The sequence below is a fragment of the Trachemys scripta genome, chromosome 4 (genome assembly GCF_013100865.1).
Source record: "Trachemys scripta elegans isolate TJP31775 chromosome 4, CAS_Tse_1.0, whole genome shotgun sequence".
NCBI lineage: Eukaryota > Metazoa > Chordata > Testudines > Emydidae > Trachemys > Trachemys scripta.
In genome coordinates, this window is record NC_048301.1 from 123,590,764 (window position 1) to 123,602,734 (window position 11,971).

At 45.7% G+C, this 11,971-nt stretch overlaps 1 protein-coding gene and 1 non-coding gene across 2 annotated transcripts in view; both read left to right on the top strand.

The window, feature by feature from the left end:
* The first annotated feature begins 10,758 nt into the window (after positions 1–10,758).
* The window catches only part of LEMD1 (LEM domain containing 1), an 18,417-nt gene continuing 17,204 nt past the window's right edge, over positions 10,759–11,971 (top strand). The window contains exon 1 of the mRNA XM_034767170.1: positions 10,759–10,880. The gene's annotated coding sequence lies outside the window, so the exon portion shown is untranslated. The remainder of the gene's footprint in view (positions 10,881–11,971) is intronic.
* TRNAW-CCA lies at positions 11,053–11,124 on the top strand. The gene has a single exon. It is a non-coding gene; the product is annotated as a tRNA-Trp (tRNA).

Sequence of the window (11,971 nt, forward strand, 5' to 3'; positions counted from 1 at the left end):
TGAACAATAATGACAAACTAATACAGAGCTATTCATCTATACATCTCAAAGCACTTTACAAAGGAAGGGAAGCATCATTACCTCCATGCTACTGAGGGGGAAACTGAGGCTCAGAGCAGGGACGTGACCTGCCCAAAGCCACCCAGGGAGTCAGTGGCAGAGGCAGGAAAATAACCAGGTGTCCTGACTCCCAGTTGTCCTTGTGAAGCTCTTCTGGATCCTTTGGGTGAAAAGGGTGCTGTAGAAAAATGTAAGGTTATTTCTCTCTTTTTATGACACATTTGCTTTAATATCACTCCCCTCCACGCTGAAGTCTCTGTATAATTCTCCCCATTATAACAGGAGACTTAACTGTAACGTAATTCCCCGGAACAGTTTCAAAGAGAAGAGTTCTATGCTAGCTACCATCATTGTTCCTCGGAAAATGAATGTTATGCTCCTGAAAGATGCATTTGTTCCCACCAGAAATAATCCATCTCTAATCCTATTACAGTGAAGGAAACCATCCAAGTTTCTCTAAATGAAAATGGAAGGATATATTTGAAACAGGCAAATCTGCTCATCTCTGCAATGCAGCAAGCACTGATGTGTGAACCTCCATTGCTACACACCCCACTGGTCGCCTGCAGCCCTTGCCCATGACCAGCTTTTCAGATGACCCAGAGGGGACCTATGAACTTAGCAAGGTGATGTGCTCATGGGAATTTAGGAAACCAAATATGCAGCCCCCTTTCCCCATCCAATCCTTTCTGGGTAGTTGGCAAAATGTATTTAAGTTAAAGGGCCAGACGCTCCACTGTTATAAATCAGCATAGCTCCAATGACACCAATTTACTAGAGCTGAGGATCTGACCCAAAATGTCTTGAAATTAAAAGGAAAACCAGCATTGCTCGATCTTGACAGTAGAGAGTCTGTAGTAGTGCTGATGGTGTAGTCAAGGGGGAAACAGCTTTAATGATCAAAATAACCAGAGCGTTGCCTTGGGCTAACTTCCAACAGAGGCAGTGTATCCTCTTTGTAAATATTGGCCTACTTTGGAGCCAGAGAGTCTCCAGATGTTTAGTTGCATGACAATAAGTGGGTAGGGGACCAAAAAATGGTGTGTGTGTGTGCGTGGTGGGGTTTCATCCCAAGTTGTTTTGTTTTTTATCAGCAGATGATCTCTTGACAGAGGTGGTCTTGCCAAGGGAACTTTCACTGCATTTATTTAAGATGAAGGAAATATTTGTGCAGTGAATTGGAAGGGTACAGAACATGCACAAAGAGTGAAGCCAAGAAAAAAGCTGCAGCTTGAACTCTTGACGTGTAACATATTCCTGAAAGTCTTACTGAAGATATGCAAAAAGAACAGGGATATAGCCTAATCCAGCCTTTCTCAATCTGTGGTCGGGACCCCAGACTGGGTTGTGACCCCGTTTTAATGGGGTCGCCAGGGATGGCATTAGACTTGCAGGGGTTAGGGGCCAAAGCCCAAGCCCCACCATCTGGGGCCAAAGCCCGAGGACTTCATCCTTTAGTGGCGGGGGTCAGGTCACAGAACCCCCACCTGGAGCTGAAGCCCTTGGGCTTTGGCTCCCCGGCCCAGAACAGTGGAGCTCGTTCTTTGCCTCCCCCCCCTTCTGGGGCAGCTGGGCTCAGGTGAGCTCAGGCTACAGTGCTCCCTCCTGGGGTCATGTAGTAATTTTTGTTGTCAGAAGGGGGTCGCAATGCAATGAAGTTTGAGAACCCCTGGCCTAATCTAATCGGATACACATGCCCACGTGTCTATAATATATCAAGTTGGAATCTCTTTTTTTTTTTTGTAAACTCCACAATAGGATTTAATTCTTCATTCCACCGGAACACTTTGCAAACACAAGCTTTTGGCATTTAATTGGATTGGAACAGTATCAGTGTTCTGTTTATTATAGCCAGAGTGATTTCTGCATTCCAGTGTGTATCCAATTTCTTTTAAGATTATCTAACCAAAGGTGCCCTTTTCTTTCTTGCACTTCTAGGGTGATATGGTGGGATTATGTTTTTTTAAATGCACTTTACTCCCCCATGTTGAGTTGGTGGCCCCAGTTATCTTGCTCTTTATGATTATGCACAGGAACATCTGTAGGTAGTTAGGTGTGAAGAAATCAGACATCTGCACACCACTGTCTCGTCTGATACCTTCTGGAACTGACATGGTCCCCCAGTGAGTTCTTTGACCAATATTTTCAAAAGTGACTAGTGATTTTGGGTCCCCAGCTTGAGTCTCAGCACTTGCTGAAAATCAGGCTCCCGTAAAGTGTCTCTAGATGGGCATTCAGAATCACTAGTCACTTTAGAAAATCCCTCAGCCCCCCATCCCCACTCATCAGCAGAATAGCCTTCCTGGCCCATATCTTGCAGTCCTTTGTGTTGAGCTGAACAGGAATTTTGCCCTGAACAAGAACTGCAGGATCCGGACGGTTATTTGTATCTCTTCTTTAAGGGTAAAAAGACAGTTGGTTAAGTACAATGTATATTTATTGAATGTATCTGTATATAATTTGCACAGCCACTTTGTAAAGCAGGGGGACCACATGGGTAACATACTCATGGACTTAAACCACTGATAATTAAACAGTCCTCACTATGAAGTTTATTATATGTATAGATTTATATATAGGGTTACATTTCACTCTCATTGATGCGGTGTAAATGCAGAGTCTGTCCGTGTGTTCAAATGTCTCAAAAAAACAAACAAACAAACAAACAAACAAACAAACAAAAACGTGTAGCACAGAGATGGGCCTGAACTAACCCCTTGGATCCAAGAACCCCAAAACTTCCACCAGGTTTGGGGATGTTGGAGGGGCCTCAGACCCATCTCTAGTGTCAGGGCATGTAAACAAAAAGCAGAACAAAACAAGGATATAGTCACAGAAGACGCAACACTACAGCCCTGACTCACCCAGCAAAGCATATGCATAAATTTAAGCTTGTGCTAAAAAGCTTTGCTGGATTGGATCCTAAAATACAACGGGCCTAATTCACCCCTAATGTAACCCCATTGTTCTTCAGTGAAATGTACAGTTACCCACACATTTAAAGGTGCAGGACTGTCTTTGCAATCTATTAAGTGTCTCCCTATTGTCCTTTTTTCTTTCACTGTCTGGATTCCATCATAAAGGGACCTAACCAGACATGTTCCTCAGGAGTCTCCCAGCCTCAGTAGCCATAGAAACCAGCTATTTTTAGTCTGTTTTTCAAGATGCCAATAAATGACTTTTCTCTACTTTGGAAAGACAGAGGACCCGGTCAGCCTCATGTATTAATGCATGGTAAATTAGTGTCTTTTAAAAGCCATGCAAACTTCTTGTAAAGTACTGTATATTTAAGAAGAAAAATAAATGTGAAACTTGTTAATAGGAGAGAATATAAACATGCACAGTAGATTATTCACTTGCTATTATATTTCCTATCTAAGAAAAATATTTGTAATACTTTTTAGAGCCCACGCTTTAGAGTATAGATTTTATAGATGTCTGGAGATAAAGAGTATTTTTGGTATATGACATGTTTTGCTTTCTCCTTCTCAAGCTGCTTGCTTAATCCCTGCCCCAGACATACATTGGCAGTGTTTGGAAATTAAATCAATGCCTGTGAGAATGCAATCCTATTAAAAATCCCCAAACAATGACTTTGTTTTCTAGGATTTCATTCATGTTTGAAGCTGGAGGCTTTTCAAACAGGACTGAGAAACAAATTTGTATGATTAATTATCAGGCTGCATTTTAATGAGTGACAGTGACTTAGCATTCTACAGCCAAATTCAATATGCAAAGGGAAATAAATGTAGTGGGATAGAGGATCTGTTTCCTTGAGGGTTTTCTTAAAACCAGTCACATCTGCAGGAATTATTTAGGTCCCAGACTTGCAATGCAATGCAATGTAACGGGGCAGACCTTTGCACCCATGCAGAGTCCCATTGACTTCAGTGGTACAATAATACGGGCACCAAAGTCCACCCACATACATCACATTGCAGGACTGAGGCCTTGGTGGTATTTTCCCACATGCTTGGTATGACTTGATTAAAATTATGCATATATACCTTGTACAGTATTTTTGAATACCCTAATCTTATACACCCTTCCTACAGATCACACAAGCCTTGTGGTGGGAAAACTCTGGTAGGGCAATGGTGCTGTGCAAGCCACCTTTCATAGACTGTCTGATCCTGCAAAGGGCTGAATGTCTTCAGCAAGGTGCTGCTTGCCTCTCAGCTCCCACTGACTTCAACGGGAGCTGAAGGCACACTCTGCATCTTGCAGGAAGTACTGAGGATACCTTGCAGCATTGGCGGCATAGAAACACAGGGCCAGATCCTCAGCTGGTGTAAATCAATGTAGCAGGAGGATCCAGCATTGGTAGCTGGGTTAGGAAAATCATCCTGGAATCAGATCAATAAAACTCTCGCGCGTGATGATGACCAAAGTGATTTTCTTTATACACTTAACAGGTATCCTAGGGCTATATATAACATGGAGCCCAGTCACTTGTGCTGTAACATATTGAGTTTACAAGACTGTATTATAAATTATAGATGCATATCATGTCTGTATCTTGCACTGAAATACCTGCCTATCGATCTGTCTCCTGCTGATTAATTTTCTTTACTGACTAGGTCCTTTTTTGGAAGCAGCTAACCGGCTTTGTTTCTGTTCTTTTGTATGTCTCTGAAATCTATGCACCTGGAGTAAGCACTTTCTTGTTCTAACTGTAAAAGCATGACTGGGAAAGCAGGTATGTTAATTGCTGTAATAAAGAGACTTTATAATATCCCTTTGCAGTAGATTAATTACATTTTCCATGTTGTTGATACTTCTTTATTATTACTGAGCTCAATTAATCGACACCAACAGGCTATTGCAAACATTACCAAGCAAAAGGAGTACAAACACGGCACTTACATATGGTGGGAAAGAGAATACAAAGAGTAAGGTTGAAAGGAGAACATTAAAGAGAGTGCAAATGGGGTCATTTAGATTACGGTCAAAATTAATCATTTGCTCCTTATTATCCTGACTCATATGAAAACAAAATAAGGTGTCATTCAATCAATTTAACGGCAGATAACATTAAATCTAGCGGTCGCACCCTTTGTTGTTTATATAGGCCAACTTGTGCAAAGAAACACCCCTTCACGTGCTGTGCATTTAGTAGTGAGGTGCAAAACTGGGGAGCATTTTGGAAGTGGTTGTTCTGAATCCTGAGGGAACTGTACTGCCAAAGTGGACAAGGGGCCCCAGGGGACTTCAACAGAGGTTCTACTCTTCCAAGGATGCCTCCCGGTCTGTGCGGTTTCCTCCATGCATGTTGGGACATCTGAGGCTCAGAAAGGCCTGTCCCCTTCCCAAGCCCCCCAGATACTTTGAAAACTCCCTTGGCATGATTCTCCATTGTCTTGTATCTTCTTTAACCATTTATTTTGTGCAAAGCAGGTGTAAAACGCCAGCAGTGACATAAAGGCCTGATCCAAAGCCCACTGAATTATGTTGGCCTTTGGATCAGCCCTTCTGTGAGTGGAGAATTCCAGTCAGGTAGCATTTGACAGCCATTTTGGATGCTTCAACGGTTATTTTTTGCCCTGCGTTAGTACAGCACCTAGCACAATGAGGGCCTGGTCTATGACTGGGGCTTTTAGGCATTACTGCAACACAAATAATAAATAATAAATAGGGCTGTCGATTAATCGCAGTTAACTCACACGATTAAGTCCAAAATATTAATTGCAATTAAAAAAATGTATCACTACTAATTGCACTTGTAATCGCACTGTTAAACAATAGAATACCAATTGAAATTTATTCAGTATTTTTTGGAAGTTTTTCTACATTTTCAAATGTATTGATTTCAATTACAACACAGAATACAACGTGCTCACTTTCTATTATTATTTTTTATTACAAATATTTGCACTGTAAAAATGATAAAGAAATTGTATTTTTCATTTTGCCTCATACAAGTAATGTAGTGCAATCTCTTTTTTGTGAAAGTTGCAGGAGGCCGCACCCCAAACCTCTGTCCCCTCCCAGAGCCAGTACCCCAAACCTCCTCCTGCACACCAACCCCTTAGCCCTGACCCCCTGTCAGAGCCAGCACCCTGTACCCCCTCCTGAACCCCCACACTCTGCCTCAGCCCAGAGCCCCATCCTGCACCCAAACTCCCTCCTAGAGTGTGCACCCCTCGTCCCCTCCTGCACCCCAATTCCCTGCCCCAGGCTCAGCCCAGAGCCCCACCTACACTGCAACCCCCTCGGCCCCAGGCCAGAGCCCACATCCCCTCCTGAACCCCAACCTCCCGCCCCAGCCCAGTGAAAGTGAGTGTGGGTGGGGATGGAATGAGTGGGGCAGGGCTTCAGGGAAGGGGCAGGGTAGATCCTGGGTTGCCCTTAAATTCAAAAAGTGATCTTGAGTGTAAAAAGTTGGAGAACACTGCTTTAGAGCCTACAAGTCCACTCAGTACTACTTCTTGTTCATCCAATCGCTAAGACACACAAGTTTGTTTACATTTATGGGACATAATGCTGCCCGCTTCTTATTTACAATGTCACCTGAAAGTGAGAACAGGCATTTGCATGGCACTTCTGTAGCCGCCATTTGCAAGGTATTTACATGCCAGATATGCTAAACATTTGCATGCCCCTTCGTGCTTCAACCATCCTTCCAGAGGACATGCTTCCATGCAGATGACACTCATTAAAAAAAAATGTGTTAATTAAATTTGTGACTGAACTCCTTGGGAGAGAACTGTATGTTTCCTGCTCTGTTTAACCCGCATTCTGCCATATATTTCAGGTTATAGCAATCTCAGATGATGACCTAAGTTCCCTCTAAGCTGCATGGCCACGCAGAAGCCTATTGAGCGCTGAACAGGTGCTCAGGCTGCAGCAGGGAGAGATGCCTCTCTCCCAGCCCCAGACCTGCCGCGGCCCGGGGAGAGATGCCCCTCCACCGGCCCCAACCCAGCCCTGTCCCGGACCTGCCGCGGCCCGGGGAGAGATGCCCCTCCACCGGCCCCAACCCAGCCGTGTCCCGGACCTGCTGCAGCTGGGGAAGAGGCACCTATCCTGCAACCCCAACCCCGGAGCTGCTGCCTCTCCCCCCCAGCCGAGGTGCTGCTGCAGGGAGAGAGAGATGGGGGGAGTCCTCTCTCTCCGCTGTAGCCCCGGGGCAGCCTGCACCACAAACTGCTCATCCTCAGCCCCACCCCAGAGCCTGCACCTCCAGCCAGAGCCCTTCCCCCCCCCCCCCGGCACCCAACCCTCTGCGCCAGCCCTGAGCCCCCTCCCTCACTGTGAACCCCTCATCCCTGGCTCCACCCCAGAGCCCTCACCCCAACCCTCTGCCTCAGCCCTGAGCCCCCTCCCATACTCCAAACCCCTCGGCCCCATTCCCGCCACATGAAATTTGTTATGTGCACCAATATGGAGGTGACGAGTTAAAAATAAGAAGAGCTAAAAATAGTGTAGCAGGACTTGTACAAGACAAATAAGGATCCTGTCAAGTGTCACTCGTTTCAAAGAATAAAAATATCTAGATCCCAAAGCAGGTCAGTATCATCATCCCCATTTTACAGATGGGGAAACTGAGGCACAGAGCAAGTAAAGTGACTTGCCCAAGGTCCCTCAGCGGGCCAGTGGCAGAACCAGGACTAAAACGCAAGTCTCCTGTTTGTTGCACCATCCAGTAGTCCGTGCTGCTTCTCTCTATAGGCACGGGCCCAGCAAAAACTAGCCACCTAGTAAAGGTAGGTCTTTAAAGGCTGAGTAAATTGTACAAGAAACTTTGGTGATGTGAGAAGAACTTGGGGATGGCCTACAAAAGGTGAATCTTAGTGCAGGCTCCACTGTACAGTGCACTGGTGACCTGATCTGAATCCTATCCAAGTCAATGGAAAGATTCCCACTGAAACAGCCCTGAAATTGGAACAATTTATATAGTGGGGGTGCTGAGAGCCATTGAACCAAACTACAAACCCTGTATATAATGGAAACCACTTCAAGCCAGGGGGTGCACCAGCACCCCCCGCACCCCTACTTCCAGCACCTATGGCCCTGACAACTGGAAAGGTAGATCATTCTGCGGACATATACAGAAGCAAACAGTCAATACAGGAAGCTACGACAGAGATGTTGAGAAATTGCCTTTGAAAAATAAGGTTGAAACGAGAAAGACAATTGATTTGTTATGGATGGGGCTTGGATCTGGATTTGCCTGGGGCTTGGTGTTCAAGGCCCATGGGTTAGGTTAGGGTTCAACAGCACTGAAATATCACAACTGCTTGGGCAGGAGTGTGGCCTGAAATGGTGTAAATGTCAGAAGATCAGCGAGATTTCTGTCACCTTGCAACTTGCAAAAATAGGTCCTTTCTGCCTGGGATCTATCCCAGAACCACCCACACATGGATTTGGATAGGGGGACTTTCATCCAACCCACCCTGCAAATGCTGGGGCGTCTGGGGTCTGTTCTTTCTTTTGTACCACCCAGAGCTCCTCCAGGAATGACGCAGCCATTCTGTTTAGTTTTAAATCAGCAGCAAGATGCGCCCAGCTTAAAAATAACTGTTTTGACAGTATTGATATAAATATGTGAATGGCTTGTTCTGCTATTTTCCTTTCGCATTCTTCATTGCCTGATTCTGTGTGGGCTGAAGACAGGCTGAAAGACAGGGTGAGACGGTGCCACCTATAGGACATTCCTCAGTTCCAGTCTGGGTAGGTTTCAGACAGCTGTCAGGAGTCACTTTTTGTTCTTGTACCCCTCATTATTTCAACCAGACCAGACAATGTAACACCTCCCACTCTCTACAGTAGCCAGCCTCATCAACAAACTACATGAAACGACAGGCTTACATTTAAAGTGGGGTTTGAATTTACTGATAGGAAGATGTAGCTCGAGGGAGAATAATATTATTTGCAGGAATGTCAAACTGAGAAAAGTGGAAGGAGTGAGATACTCATACATATAGTACAATCCTGCATTAGAAAGAAGAAAGAGATGGACATTATGAAAATGGAAATCAGATTAACTGATAAAAGAGTCCAACGTATAAGATCACTGATCTCACATACACTTATGTAACTCTGGACCAACTCCGTTGAAGGTAATAGAGTTACTCTAGGTGTACAAGAATGTAACTGTAAGCAGAACTGGGCCCAAGGTTGCTTCACCAAGAAGCATAAAATCTAAAGCCCCAATCCTGCAAACAATTATGCATGTGCAATGGGACTAGTCACTTGGATAAAGTTAAGCATGTACATAAGGACATGTAGGGATCAGCAGTAAACATTGTAGCCAAATCCAATTCCAGAAGTGACTAGTGATTTTGGGTGCCTCTTTTTGTGGGTGACCAACTTGAGGAACCGTAATTTTCAGAGCTCAGTACTTTCTGCAAATCAGACCCTTATCAGGTATCTCAAGTTGGGCTCCCAAAATCGCTAACACTTTTTGAAAATATTGTCCTACACCTGGTGGTGTTTGCAGGATTTGGCTCAAAATAGACAGCATAAGTAACTAAATAGTAACAGGATAGACAAATATAAGTGCAAAGTTACTTATCAAGTAATGCAAAAAGGAATTGGAAAGTGTCATGGTAAAAGCAGCAGTAAGTGCCAACACTTGTTGTTATAATAATATTTTACAGAGTAGCTTTTATGATGGACGAGCCCAAAGCACTTTACAAACTATATATACATTGCCCCACTGAAATGCAGCCACCTCTGAGGTGGGAGGCAGCAGCGTGGTGAACGGGCCAACTGTGAGAGGTGAGAGAAAACGTTGGCCAAGGACTGCTTACCTCATGAGTGTGTTGGACAATTTTCTGGAATGTATCATCTCACCCTGGGCTTGGACTCAGGTAGCTAATCTTCAATTGAGAGTTCCATAAGGCAATGTTACAAATCTGGGGCCCAATTCTGCCAGCTCTTAACACACTGAACTCTTATTAATTCCACACCGGAACAGATTGCAGGATCAGACTGCTGGAGCCTTCTGTTTTGAATCAATGGAAATTTTGTCTGAGTAAGAACTGAAGGATGGGGACCTCGGGGCAGCGACCTTCTTACATGTCTTACTATGGAGCTATATAAATAAGTAGTATCGGCTTTGGCACATGTTTCCACACTCCCCATTGTAACTCCTTTATCGCTCCCTGGGGGGAAATGCAGGGAAGAATGACATTAAAGAAACATGCAGTGCACACACCCAGTGATTAGGGGCCTCCATACATGGCACATTTCAGTGCATGGACTGGTCCAAAACCAGAGAATTAAATAATACATAACAATGACATAGTAATGTAAATAATAAAATAGATATTCATAAATACAAGATGATAGTGATTAAAATAATACGTAATAATAAATGTTCATTACGATAATGTATAAGGGGATTAAAATGCTAAAGTACAGTAGTGATTTAAGTATTACAGAATACTAAATGCAACAATAATAATAGTTAATATTAAACCCAGAGATTTCAGCTTGAGCTGAGAACTGATGTCTCAGAAAACTCAGTGCACCTAATACAGCTCCAACCCTGTCTGGGCATGTCCTGTCCTTTTATGTCTGAGGTTGCATGGGAATGGTATAGTCCTGCGGAGTAAGAGAGGCAGATCCTCTCCCGGGGTTGCCGGTGGTATGGCTCTATGGGCGAGTGGTAGCGCCCGCTGACCCCCCCCCCCCCCCCGCGGTACCCGCTCACGGAGTTGGTACCGCCCACATGGGCGTGGCCGGGCAGTGGTTGGCTGCGAGGCGCCCCGGCGGGCGGTTTGAAGGCGGCGGGGTGGGCGCCGGCCCGGCCGTGGGAGGATGAGGGCGGGGAGCTATCGCCGTCTCCTTCAGCGTCATTCGGGGAGACCGAGGTGAGAGCCACCAGGAGAGCGCGCAGCAGCCTGCGGGGTGGCCGGGAGAGCGAGAGGTTCAGGTGTGGGGTTGGGAAGCGCCTGGGGCAGAGTACGCATGCGCTAAGGGAGAGTGACGGGGCGGCCTCAGACGCACAGCCTCTTCAAGCGCCGCTCCAGCCCGCACTGACGGGACCTCGTGGCGCAACGGTAGCGCGTCTGACTCCAGATCAGAAGGCTGCGTGTTCGAATCACGTCGGGGTCAGGGTGCCCCTGCCTGCAGGGGGATTCATTTTACACCTTTAACAAAATAGAGGAGGGGTGGGGGCCGTTTGCTCTAGTGTAGTGCGATAAGGGGAGGCGATCCCCAAACATAAACACAGGCAGTGTTAGAGAGGGCTCTGCGGGTCCCCCAGTAATCATTACTGGGAAGGGTGGGGGTATCTGTAATCAAACAGAAGGAGATGGTGCATGGCAGGGGTGCCCCTAAAAGTAAAATGGAGGAAGATGGGGAATCCCCCAAGCTAGGAATAGTGCCTGGGGGTGCAAGTAGAGACAGTGGGGGAACAGCATGGGGTTTCCCCCAAAGCAGAGGGAGATAATGGGAAGGATAAGGATTCTCCAAATTAAAACAAAGGGCAGTTGGGAGGCAGGGTTGCAGGGTAGAGCTCTGGGCAGGAGTTACCCCAGGAAGCATTTTTTTGTACACTTCCACTCATAGGGCTTGTCTATACTGCAGTGGCCCAGCTGCAGAGTTTCAGTGTAGATGCTACCTAGGCCTGTTGTGGGAGGGATTCTCCCTCTGCACAGGTAATCCACCTCCCCAAGAGGCAGCAGCTAGATCGCGGTCAGAATTCTTCTTTCCCCCTAGCACTGTTTACATGGGGAGAGGGAATAGGTTGGTTTAACAGCCCTGCTTCACACCCCTGTGTGATGTATCTGGGGTAGCCGTGTTAGTCTGTATCTACAAAAACAACAAGGAATCCGGTGGCACCTTAAAGACTAACAGATTTATTTGGGCATAAGCTTTCGTGGGTGAAAACCTCACTTCTTCAGATGCATAGAGTGAATGCATCTGAAGAAGTGAGGTTTTCACCATCTTGGGACCGGTA